Source organism: Rhipicephalus microplus, unplaced genomic scaffold (genome assembly GCF_043290135.1).
Source record: "Rhipicephalus microplus isolate Deutch F79 unplaced genomic scaffold, USDA_Rmic scaffold_219, whole genome shotgun sequence".
Taxonomy (NCBI): Eukaryota; Metazoa; Arthropoda; class Arachnida; order Ixodida; family Ixodidae; genus Rhipicephalus; species Rhipicephalus microplus.
This window is the reverse complement of record NW_027464790.1, coordinates 274,940-287,202: the sequence shown is the minus strand read 5'-3', so window position 1 is coordinate 287,202 and position 12,263 is coordinate 274,940. Positions and strand designations below refer to the sequence as shown.

Genomic DNA, 12,263 nt, shown 5'->3' with positions numbered 1-12,263 from the left:
GTGTTTACCGTGCGTTAAAGTTGCGCGTCCGTGGCTCTCGCAGCTCTTGCGCGCCCGGTCGCAGAGAGGAGTACGCAACCTCGACCGCACTTTCCCTGCAGGCTTCCTTCCGACTCGAAGTCCTGCGGCGGTCTCAACGAGGTGCCACATCCTCAATGCAGTCGGTCGCCCCCGTTTCGGTTGGGCTCTGGCACGACGGTCGCCACCGTCTCGCCCTTGAGTGGCCGCTGTTGGCGCTCGCTGTGAGGTGTTCAGCGTGCTGTCCGTGTTGCCGACGCGGTCAAAACGAGTCGACGGCTCACGTTCCCTTGTGCGCCGAAGGCTCTCTTGATATGTGATCCGACCCTCAGACAGACGAAGCCAAGGGAAGACCCAAGGCCGCAATGTGCGTTCAAAGAATCAGTGCTCAGTGTGTCCTGCAATTCACACCAAGTCTCGCAGCTGGCTGCGTTCTTCATCGACCCGAGAACCGAGTGATCCACCGCTTAGAGTCGTGAAAAAGTGTTTGTTCAATTCCGTACAGTCAAAACCAAACGTTTCTGGCACTCGGCCAAACAGTGGCCAAGAAGGGCGCTTTTCAGCGCACGCTTGGACTCCAAAACTCTGCCGCGCCTTTTTCGGCTGCCGCAAATCGAGCAAACGGTGTGTTTCGGACGGCGTTTCGCTTTCGCTACTTGCGAGTGCTTTCGTGGTCCACCCCTCTATAAATACTCGGGAGGCGTCGAAGCCGGTTCTCCAAGCCGGACCCGTAGGTATCGTTGTGTGCTCGCTCTCATTGGCCCGCCTAACCAGAAAATGCCTGCGGTACACCCATTTGGATAAGAGTGCACGCAGATGCGGGCCTCGACGGCTACACATTTCCTCGGGCGGCCGCCTCCCGGCCTCCGTGGAGCGCGGGATGCACGGTCCCATCGACAAGCCTCTCCCGTTTTTACCGTGGCGTCGCGGTTCACCACGGCAGGCGGGTCGGTCTCCTCCGCATAAAAAGGGGGACCCCCGCTTTTTGTTCCACGAAATCGCACAAGCTTTTTTCGCATCCACGGTTTGCCACCGCACACCAAAATGCCGATCCGGCTGCCTACTTTAGCCAACAGGTGGAGCCAGGCGCGCCGTACTTGCGCGGCACTTCCCACGTCCACCGAAGTCGGTGCCAAGGACCACTTTCGGCGCCGGAGCCGCGTACGAGCCTACTCGAGGCGGAAGAACGAAGCCAGCAAGGGCCTGGCCGCAAGTGCGTTCAATTGTCGGGACGTCCAAGTCCCTCGTTCTTCCGTGCTTCCTCTTTCGGCAAGTCGTTGCGGCACCTTCCCAAAGCGCGCAGACCCGCTAATCGCGACGAGCGCGACGTGGCCGTGCCGCCTTTCCCTCGGCAGCAAGCAAAACGCCTGGCAACGTCGACGCTCCCCTAACCGCGATCTCGCACCGTGTTTCGTGTGGCGAATTCAAAAGCCGGCCGGCGCTGCTGCAACCATTACGGTCGGTACGCATACGCCGCGGAGGGCGGGACGGTCATCGGAGCGTGCGGTTCCTCCATCGAGTACTGCGCACCTCGGCCGTCGCATCGCCGTGCCATGACCGGCCGCGCGTCAACGCGAACCGGTGCCAGCGAGATCCCTCGCCTGCAAGAACCGACCGGCAGCCTCCGTCACCCGAGGACGCGGAGGCGCTTGCCGCGGACGGCGGGACGGTATGCACTGGTGCACAGCGGACCCGTCACATCGCCAGTTCCTTGACCGACCGCCGACGCTTGTGCCGTTCCTCTCGTACTTGGCAGTCGCCGCGCGATTGTCGGGTCTCGTTCTTGCACGCTCGAACGGTCGGGAGGGCACTCGGCTGGCGTTTCGGGAACGCGCAGCCTCGCCTTCTACCGACGTAACCACGACTCGCCGTTCGCGCTCCGCCGCTCCTGTTTACAGTACTAGGCGGTCCCGCAGCGGTCGGGTCGCGCATTTCGAGCGCTTCGAGCCACGGTGCAGTGGCGGGTCGAAAGCCGACCTATGAGTGCGTTGCGCCGTTTGTACCCGCGTCCGCCACCTGGCCGACCGTCCAAGGTCGCGGTGTTGGCGTCCGCTGGGCGCAACAATTTGTCACGGGGTGCCGCTCCACATTCAGGCAGCCCCGTGGGGAAAAGCCGACCCCGCGTCCAAACGGGGTCAGCGGCAGAAAGTGTCGGGCGCAGACGCAGCTGAGGCGCTCACCCTTCACAATCCGTTAATGATCCTTCCGCAGGTTCACCTACGGAAACCTTGTTACGACTTTTACTTCCTCTAAATGATCAAGTTTGGTCATCTTTCCAACAGACCGGCGCAACCGAAAGGCCGCGCCGGACATCGGTCCGAAGACCTCACTAAATCATTCAATCGGTAGTAGCGACGGGCGGTGTGTACAAAGGGCAGGGACGTAATCAACGCGAGCTTATGACTCGCGCTTACTGGGAATTCCTCGTTCAAGGGGAACAATTGCAAGCCCCTATCCCAATCACGAAAGAAGTTCCACGGGTTACCCAGTCTTTTCAGACAGGGATAAAGACACGCTGCTTCCTTCAGTGTAGCGCGCGTGCGGCCCCGGACATCTAAGGGCATCACAGACCTGTTATTGCTCTGTTTCGTGCGGCTAGGAGCCGCTTGTCCCTCTAAGAAGGTTGTAAGGTGCTGGGAACCCCGCACCTATTTAATAGGCTAGAGTCTCGTTCGTTATCGGAATTAACCAGACAAATCGCTCCACCAACTAAGAACGGCCATGCACCACCATCCACCGAATCAAGAAAGAGCTCTCAATCTGTCAATCCTCCCAGTGTCCGGGCCGGGTAAGTTTTCCCGTGTTGAGTCAAATTAAGCCGCAGGCTCCACTCCTGGTGGTGCCCTTCCGTCAATTCCTTTAAGTTTCAGCTTTGCAACCATACTTCCCCCGGAACCCAAATACTTTGGTTTCCCGGAAGCTGCCCGCCGAGTCATTTGAGTAACTCAGGCGGATCGCTGGTTGGCATCGTTTATGGTCAGAACTAGGGCGGTATCTGATCGCCTTCGAACCTCTGACTTTCGTTCTTGATCAATGAAAACATTCTTGGCAAATGCTTTCGCAGTAGTTCGTCTTGCGACGGTCCAAGAATTTCACCTCTAGCGCCGCAATACGAATGCCCCCGTCCGTCCCTCTTAATCATTACCTCGTATTCCAAAAACCAACAGAACAGAAACGAGGTCTTGTTCTATTATTCCATGCAAGTTTATTCAGGCGACTCGCCTGCGTTGAGCACTCTAATTTTTTCAAAGTAAAAGCACCGGCCATCTCGAGGCACACAATGAAGTGCACCAAGAAAGAACCGGCATGATGTTCAGTCCGAGCCGTCGCATCGGGTAGATGCACTACTCGTCTGGAACTGAGATCCAACTACGAGCTTTTTAACCGCAGCAGCTTTAGTATACGCTATTGGAGCTGGAATTACCGCGGCTGCTGGCACCAGACTTGCCCTCCAATTGATCCTCGTTAAAGGATTTAGAGTGTACTCATTTCAATTACGGGGCCTCAAAAGAGTCCCGTATTGTTATTTTTCGTCACTACCTCCCCGTGCCGGGAGTGGGTAATTTGCGCGCCTGCTGCCTTCCTTGGATGTGGTAGCCGTTTCTCAGGCTCCCTCTCCGGAATCGAACCCTGATTCTCCGTTACCCGTAACAACCATGGTAAGCAAGTAACCTACCATCGAAAGTTGATAAGGCAGACACTTGAAAGAAACGTCGCCGGCTCGTGGCCATGCGATCAGCACAAAGTTATCCAGAGTCACCACACAATACGGGCCGAAACCCGATCGATCTTGGTCTAATAAAAGCACCCGTTACCCAAAGGGCTCCAGGCTCACTGCATGTATTAGCTCTAGAATTGCCACAGTTATCCAAGTAGGAAGAAACGATCTAAGGAACCATAACTGATTTAATGAGCCATTCGCGGTTTCGCCTTATTTCGGCATGTACTTAGACATGCATGGCTTAATCTTTGAGACAAGCATATGATTACTGGCAGGATCAACCAGGTAATCGTTCGACTGCGCGTCCGTCCTCGCCTTCGGCGGGCCGGACGCAGTCTGTGTGCGGCGGAGGCCACCTTCAGGCGCCCCAACACGCTTATTTTGCACTCCGAGATGACGGCGTTCGAGCTCGCTACGGCACAACCTTCCCGAAAGACGAGTGGGAGCCGTGCGGCAAGAAGCACGTTCATGCTCGCTCTTTTTCGTTGCATCGACTCGGTCGCGCCGTGCGGGTTGCCCAAGCCCGCTGCACTGTCGGTGGACCGGCCGGAACTAGCAACGGAGCCGAGACTGCAAAGCCGCCAGACGACGGGTCACGCCCGCGTCTTCGGCGCTTTCGCATCTGAATCGCCCGAGGACGACACGGAACACACCTCGATATCGTGGTAAAACGGCACCGTCCGACAACCAGCCCCTAACGCATCAAGCGGATGAGGCTGCAGACGACTGCCGTGGATTCCCCTGGAGCAGACCCGAGGACACGCTTGACGAGGCCGAAGCCCGCCGCATATCAGACACCCGGTCGCTTTCGCGTACGCCGCTCACGAGAACCCCCACATAATAGCAGCGATAAGTACCCAGACCTCCTTGGGCACTAATACGAGCGTACTCGAGAAAATTTCACCGCGGGTGTGCCCCGAAACGTGTGGCACGTTGAGCGTGCCACAAGTCTACGTCGCTCTCAAACCCGCCGAGGTCGTAGAATTTGCGACCCTACTCACGAAATTCCCACCGAGGATACGGCCGCAAACGTACCGCACCTTGGGTAGGCCACGAGTTTGTGCAACACTACGCTGACGGCACAGCACCGAGGTCGTGCGCGCACGCACGGGAAAATTCCGCCGCGGTTTCTGCCGAAAACGTGAGGCACCACGACTCTCCGCAAGTTCGCGTCGACTGCGAAAGACCGAAGTCGTGAACGACGTGTCCGCTACTCGCCGCCGACACGCTGGACACCAAACGTACAACGACTCGACGGCGTCGTAGAGGCCCACGACGCGGTTTTCCTTAACGACGTCTCGGCGTGGCACCGACAGGTTAGAACGGCCGACCAACGTTCCCTGTCCGCCGTTCGGCTCAGTCGAAGGGCTCGGCGACTTCGGCAACGCTGCGAAGCCGCACGGTGACGCACGCCATGTCCCCATTTTTTTTTTTTTTTTCTTTCTGCGTCTGCCGGGGTGCCCCTATAATAGCAGCGATAAGCACCCAGACCGCCGTGGGTCGCTCGCCCCGGCTGACGTGGTTTTTCGTACTCCTGCGGCGGTCGCCGTCAAGCACGTCCAAATACGCTACTTTCGTGGGCGCATTCACGCTCTTTCGCTTCGCCGGAGTGCCAGCACTCACTCTGCCAAAAACGGCGAACATCCGAGCGGCGGTTCCCACTTTTGCGTCGGCGTCGCAAACCCCGCCCCGGCAGACGAGGTTTGCCGTACTCGTGCGACGGTGGCCGGCGGGCACGTCGAAAGACGCCGATATCGTGCGCGAATTGGCGCACCTTGGCTTCACCGGAGTGCCGCCACTGACTCCTCCAAAAACGGCGAAGATCCGAGCGGCGCTTCCCACTTTCGCATCGGCGTCCCGAACTCCGCCCCGGCTGACGCGGTTTACCGTACTCGTGCGACGGTCGCCGGCGAGCACGTGGAAAGACGCCGATATCGTGCCCGAATCGGCTCCGTTCGGCTTCGCCGGAGTGCCAGCACTGGCTCGGCGAAAGACGACGAACATCCGAGCGACGGTTCTCACTATTGCGTACGCGTCGCAAACCCCGCCCCGGCAGACGCACTTTGCCGTACTCGTGCGACGGTCGCCGGCGAGCACGTAGAAAGACGCCGATATCGTGCCGGAATCGGCCCCGTTTGGCTTCGCCGGAGTGCCAGCACTCACTCGGCCACAAACGGCGAACATCCGAGCGGCGGTTCCCACTTAGCCGTCGGCGTCCCGAACTCCGCCCCGGCAGACGCGGTTGCCGAGCTCGTGCGACTAGCGACCGCGAAGCCGTCTCGCGACGCCGCTTTCGTGCGCGGCTCCCACTGCGACCTGGGTCACCCGAGGTCGACGAGCAAGAAAGAATGTCGAAAAAAAATTTTTTTTTTTTTTGCGTCTGCCGGGGTGCCCCTATAATAGCAGCGATAAGCACCCAGACCGCCATGGGTCGCTCGCCCCGGCTGACGTGGTTTTTCGTTTTCCTGCGGTGGTCGTCGTCAAGCACGTCCAAACACGCCACTTTCGTGGGCGCATTCGCGCTCTTTCGCTTCGCCGGAGTGCCAGCACTCACTCTGCCAAAAACGGCGAACATCCTAGTGGCGGTTCCCACTTTTGCGTCGGCGTCGCCAACCCCGCCCCGGCATACGCGGTTTGCCGTACTCGTGCGGCGGTGGCCGGCGGGCACGTCGAAAGACACCGATATCGTGCGCGAGTCGATGCTTCTTGGTCTCGCAGGAGGGCCGCCACTCACTCCTGCAAAAACGGCGAAGATCCGAGCGGCGCTTCCCACTTTTTCGTCGGCATCGCAAACCTCGCCCCGGCAGACGCGCTTTGCCGTACTCGTGCGACGGTCGCCGGCGAGCACGTCGAAATACGCCGATATCGTGCCCGAATCGGCCCCGTTTCGCTTCGCCGGAGTGCCAGCACTCACTCGGCCAAAAACGGCGAACATCCGAGCAGCGGTACCCACTTAGCCGTCGGCATCCCGAACTCCGCGCCGGCTGACGCGGTTGCCGAGCTCGTGCGACTAGCGACCGCGAACGCGTCTCGCGACGCCGCTTTCGTGCGCGGCTCCCATTGCGACCTGGGTTACCCGAGCTCGACCAGCAAAAAAGAAGGTCGAAAAAAAATTTTTTTTTTCTGCGTCTGCCGGGGTGCCCCTATAATAGCAGCGATAAGCACCCAGACCGCCGTGGGTCGCTCGCCCCGGCTGACGTGGTTTTTCGTACTCCTGCAGCGGTCGCCGTCAAGCACGTCCAAATACGCCACTTTCGTGGGCGCTTTCGCGCTCTTTCGCGTCGCCGGTGTGCCAGCACTCACTCTGCCAAAAACGGCGAACATCCTAGTGGCGGTTCCCACTTTTGCGTCGGCGTCGCCAACCCCGCCCCGGCATACGCGGTTTGCCGTACTCGTGCGGCGGTGGCCGGCGGGCACGTCGAAAGACACCGATATCGTGCGCGAGTCGATGCTTCTTGGTCTCGCAGGAGGGCCGCCACTCACTCCTGCAAAAACGGCGAAGATCCGAGCGGCGCTTCCCACTTTTTCGTCGGCATCGCAAACCTCGCCCCGGCAGACGCGCTTTGCCGTACTCGTGCGACGGTCGCCGGCGAGCACGTCGAAATACGCCGATATCGTGCCCGAATCGGCCCCGTTTCGCTTCGCCGGAGTGCCAGCACTCACTCGGCCAAAAACGGCGAACATCCGAGCAGCGGTACCCACTTAGCCGTCGGCATCCCGAACTCCGCGCCGGCTGACGCGGTTGCCGAGCTCGTGCGACTAGCGACCGCGAACGCGTCTCGCGACGCCGCTTTCGTGCGCGGCTCCCATTGCGACCTGGGTTACCCGAGCTCGACCAGCAAAAAAGAAGGTCGAAAAAAAATTTTTTTTTTCTGCGTCTGCCGGGGTGCCCCTATAATAGCAGCGATAAGCACCCAGACCGCCGTGGGTCGCTCGCCCCGGCTGACGTGGTTTTTCGTACTCCTGCAGCGGTCGCCGTCAAGCACGTCCAAATACGCCACTTTCGTGGGCGCTTTCGCGCTCTTTCGCGTCGCCGGTGTGCCAGCACTCACTCTGCCAAAAACGGCCAACATCCGAGCGGCGGTTCCCACTTTTGCGTCGGCGTCGTAAACCCCGCCCCGGCAGACGCGGTTTGCCCTACTCGTTCGACGGTCGCCGGCGAGCGCGTCGAAAGACGCCGATATCGTGCGCTAATTGGCGCTCCTTGGCTTCTCCGGAGTGCCGCCACTCACTCCTCCAAAAACGGCGAAGATCCGAGCGGCGTTCTCCACTTTCGCATCGGCGTCCCGAACTCCGCCCGGGCTGACGCGGTTTACCGTACTCGTGCGACGGTCGCCGCCGGGCACGTCGAAAGACGCCGATATCGTGCCGTAATCGGCCCCGTTTGGCTTCGCCCGAGTGCCAGCACTCACTCGGCCAAAAACGGCGAACATCCGAGCAGCGTTTCCCACTTTCGCATCGGCGTCCCGAAGCCCGCCCCGGCAGACGCGGTTTGCCCTACTCGAGCGACGGTCGCCGGCGATCACGTCGAAAGGCGCCGAATTCGTGCACGAATCGATGCTTCTTGGTCTCGCAGGAGGGCCGCCACTCACTCCTGCAAAAACGGCGAAGATCCGAGTTGCGCTTCCCACTTTTTCGTCGGCGTCCCGAACTACGCCCCGGCTGACGCGGTTTACCGTACTCGTGCGACGGTCGCCGGCGGGCACTTCAAAATACGCCGATTTCGTGGGCGCATTCACGCTGTTTCGCTTCCCCGGAGTGCCAACACTCACTCTGCCGAAAGCGGCGATCATCCGAGCGGCGGTTCCCACTTTTGCGTCGGCTTCGCAAACGGCGCCCCGGCAGACGCGCTCGTGCGACGTACTCGTGCGACGGTCGCCGGCGAGCACGTCGAAAGACGCCGATATCGTGCTCGAATCGACCCCGTTTCGCTTCGCCGGAGTGCTGCCAGTCACGGCGCAGAGAACGGCGAACAAGTGTTTTTTTTTTTTTTTTTCCTAGAATTTGTGTTATAGAAGGCACATTTGATATCGGACGATAATTTTCAACTTTATCACGCGCACCGATTTTCGTGTAGAGGTTTGCAAGTTTATGGGAATTTCTCCACTTGGAATAATGCGATTTAGTAGTACTACGAGAACTTCATGGATGTACTCAAGGGTACGGGGCAAGTCAGTTACGTCAACACCTGCAGATTTTTTACACTTCAAACTGAAAATTGTTGGTTGTGAGTCCTCGTGTGATATTAAAGGCCGATTCGCTAACACATAGAACAAAGAAAGAAAGGAAGAAAAAACGCCCGCGCTCGCTCAAGAAACCTGGGTTCGCAACAAGTGGCAACAACAAGCAACCGAGCGAGTGCGCCAAAACCCGTGGCGGCCGAACAAACGCGAAGTCCCAACCGCGTCAGCCGGGGCGGCACGGGACAGGAAAAATCACTTCAGCCGGGGCGGCGGGGCACCGAATAAACCTCGTCACCTCGTCGCAGGATAAAAGAGGAAACAAAAAGTCTAAACAGCGTCTGCTGGAGCGAATGCGTAATAAAACAACAACAACAACAAAAAAAAAACACCCGCGCTCAAGAAGTCTGCAATCCTCACAAAAGGCGACTGTGACCGAGCAGCGTCAGCCGGGGCCGTGCGGAAACGGAAAAACCGCGACTACCGGGGCGTCGAGGCACCGAAAAATCCACTTCAGCCGCGGCGAAAAAAAAAAAACAAAAAGAAAGACGGAGGGGGGGGGGGGAACCACGTCTGCCGGGGCGAAGGAAAAAAAAAACGCGTCTGCCGGGGCGAGCCCGGGTGCGGCACCACCGGGAAAACTGTGGCAAACAGACATGGCGATCGAGTGAGTGGGCCGCCAGCCAGGCTCAGCCAAAAAGTGCAAAGTCCGAACTGCGTCAGCCGGGGCGGCAAAAACCGCGTCAGCCGGGGCGGCGCAAAAAACCGCGTCTGCCGGGGCGGCACGAAACCGCGTCAGCCGGGGCGGGGCGAAAACTGCGTCAGCCGGGGCGAAAAGAAAAAAAAAAAACGCGTCTGCCGGGGCAAGCCCGGGTGCGGCACCACCGGGAAAACTGTGGCAAACAGACATGGCGATCGAGTGAGTGGGCCGCCAGCCAGGCACAGCCGAAAAGTGCAAAGTCCGAACCGTGTCAGCCGGGGCGACGCAAAAACCGCGTCAGCCGGGGCGGCGCGAAAACCGCGTCAGCCGGGGCGGCACGAAACCGCGTCAGCCGGGGCGGCGCGAAAACTGCGTCAGCCGGGGCGGCGCGAAAACCTCGTCAGCCGGGGCGAGCGAAAAGGGGGGGGGGGGGGAACCACGTCTGCCGGGGCGAAAGAAAAAAAAACGCGTCTGCCGGGGCGAGCCCGGGTGCGGCACCACCGGGAAGACTGTGGCAAACAGACATGGCGATCGAGTGAGTGGGCCGCCAGCCAGGCTCAGCCCAAAAAGTGCCAAGTCCGAACTGCGTCAGCCGGGGCGGCAAAAACCGCGTCAGCCGGGGCGGCGCGAAAACCGCGTCTGCCGGGGCGGCGCGAAAACTGCGTCTGCCGGGGCGAGCCCGGGTGCGGCACCACCGGGAAAACTGTGGCAAACAGACATGGCGATCGAGTGAGTGGGCCGCCAGCCAGGCACAGCCGAAAAGTGCTAAGTCCGAACTGCGTCTGCCGGGGCGGCACGAAACCGCGTCAGCCGGGGCGGCGCGAAAACCGCGTCTGCCGGGGCGGCACGAAACCGCGTCAGCCGGGGCGGCGCGAAAACTGCGTCAGCCGGGGCGAGCCCGGGTGCGGCACCACCGGGAAAACTGTGGCAAACAGACATGGCGATCGAGTGAGTGGGCCGCCAGCCAGGCACAGCCGAAAAGTGCTAAGTCCGAACTGCGTCTGCCGGGGCGGCACGAAACCGCGTCAGCCGGGGCGGCGCGAAAACCGCGTCTGCCGGGGCGGCACGAAACCGCGTCAGCCGGGGCGGCGCGAAAACTGCGTCAGCCGGGGCGAGCCCGGGTGCGGCACCACCGGGAAAACTGTGGCAAACAGACATGGCGATCGAGTGAGTGGGCCGCCAGCCAGGCACAGCCGAAAAGTGCTAAGTCCGAACTGCGTCAGCCGGGGCGGCAAAAACCGCGTCAGCCGGGGCGGCGCAAAAAACCGCGTCTGCCGGGGCGGCACGAAACCGCGTCAGCCGGGGCGGCGCGAAAACTGCGTCAGCCGGGGCGAAAGAAAAAAAAAAAACGCGTCTGCCGGGGCGAGCCCGGGTGCGGCACCACCGGGAAAACTGTGGCAAACAGACATGGCGATCGAGTGAGTGGGCCGCCAGCCAGGCACAGCCGAAAAGTGCTAAGTCCGAACTGCGTCTGCCGGGGCGGCACGAAACCGCGTCAGCCGGGGCGGCGCGAAAACCGCGTCTGCCGGGGCGGCACGAAACCGCGTCAGCCGGGGCGGCGCGAAAACTGCGTCAGCCGGGGCGAGCCCGGGTGCGGCACCACCGGGAAAACTGTGGCAAACAGACATGGCGATCGAGTGAGTGGGCCGCCAGCCAGGCACAGCCGAAAAGTGCTAAGTCCGAACTGCGTCTGCCGGGGCGGCACGAAACCGCGTCAGCCGGGGCGGCGCGAAAACCGCGTCTGCCGGGGCGGCACGAAACCGCGTCAGCCGGGGCGGCGCGAAAACTGCGTCAGCCGGGGCGAGCCCGGGTGCGGCACCACCGGGAAAACTGTGGCAAACAGACATGGCGATCGAGTGAGTGGGCCGCCAGCCAGGCACAGCCGAAAAGTGCAAAGTCCGAACCGTGTCAGCCGGGGCGACGCAAAAACCGCGTCAGCCGGGGCGGCGCGAAAACCGCGTCAGCCGGGGCGGCACGAAACCGCGTCAGCCGGGGCGGCGCGAAAACTGCGTCAGCCGGGGCGGCGCGAAAACCTCGTCAGCCGGGGCGAGCGAAAAGGGGGGGGGGGAACCACGTCTGCCGGGGCGAAAGAAAAAAAAACGCGTCTGCCGGGGCGAGCCCGGGTGCGGCACCACCGGGAAGACTGTGGCAAACAGACATGGCGATCGAGTGAGTGGGCCGCCAGCCAGGCTCAGCCCAAAAAGTGCCAAGTCCGAACTGCGTCAGCCGGGGCGGCAAAAACCGCGTCAGCCGGGGCGGCGCGAAAACCGCGTCTGCCGGGGCGGCGCGAAAACTGCGTCTGCCGGGGCGAGCCCGGGTGCGGCACCACCGGGAAAACTGTGGCAAACAGACATGGCGATCGAGTGAGTGGGCCGCCAGCCAGGCACAGCCGAAAAGTGCTAAGTCCGAACTGCGTCTGCCGGGGCGGCACGAAACCGCGTCAGCCGGGGCGGCGCGAAAACCGCGTCTGCCGGGGCGGCACGAAACCGCGTCATCCGGGGCGGCGCGAAAACTGCGTCAGCCGGGGCGAGCCCGGGTGCGGCACCACCGGGAAAACTGTGGCAAACAGACATGGCGATCGAGTGAGTGGGCCGCCAGCCAGGCACAGCCGAAAAGTGCTAAGTCCGAACTGCGTCTGCCGGGG

General features: G+C 61.2%; 2 non-coding genes across 2 annotated transcripts; both read right to left on the bottom strand.

Moving 5' to 3' along the window:
- Positions 1-340: 340 nt before the first annotated feature.
- On the bottom strand, positions 341-493 carry LOC142792428 (5.8S ribosomal RNA). The gene has a single exon (XR_012890916.1). It is a non-coding gene; the product is annotated as a 5.8S ribosomal RNA (ribosomal RNA).
- Positions 494-2,212: 1,719 nt separating this feature from the next.
- On the bottom strand, positions 2,213-4,027 carry LOC142792440 (small subunit ribosomal RNA). Its single transcript, XR_012890928.1, has one exon. It is a non-coding gene; the product is annotated as a small subunit ribosomal RNA (ribosomal RNA).
- Positions 4,028-12,263: the final 8,236 nt, after the last annotated feature.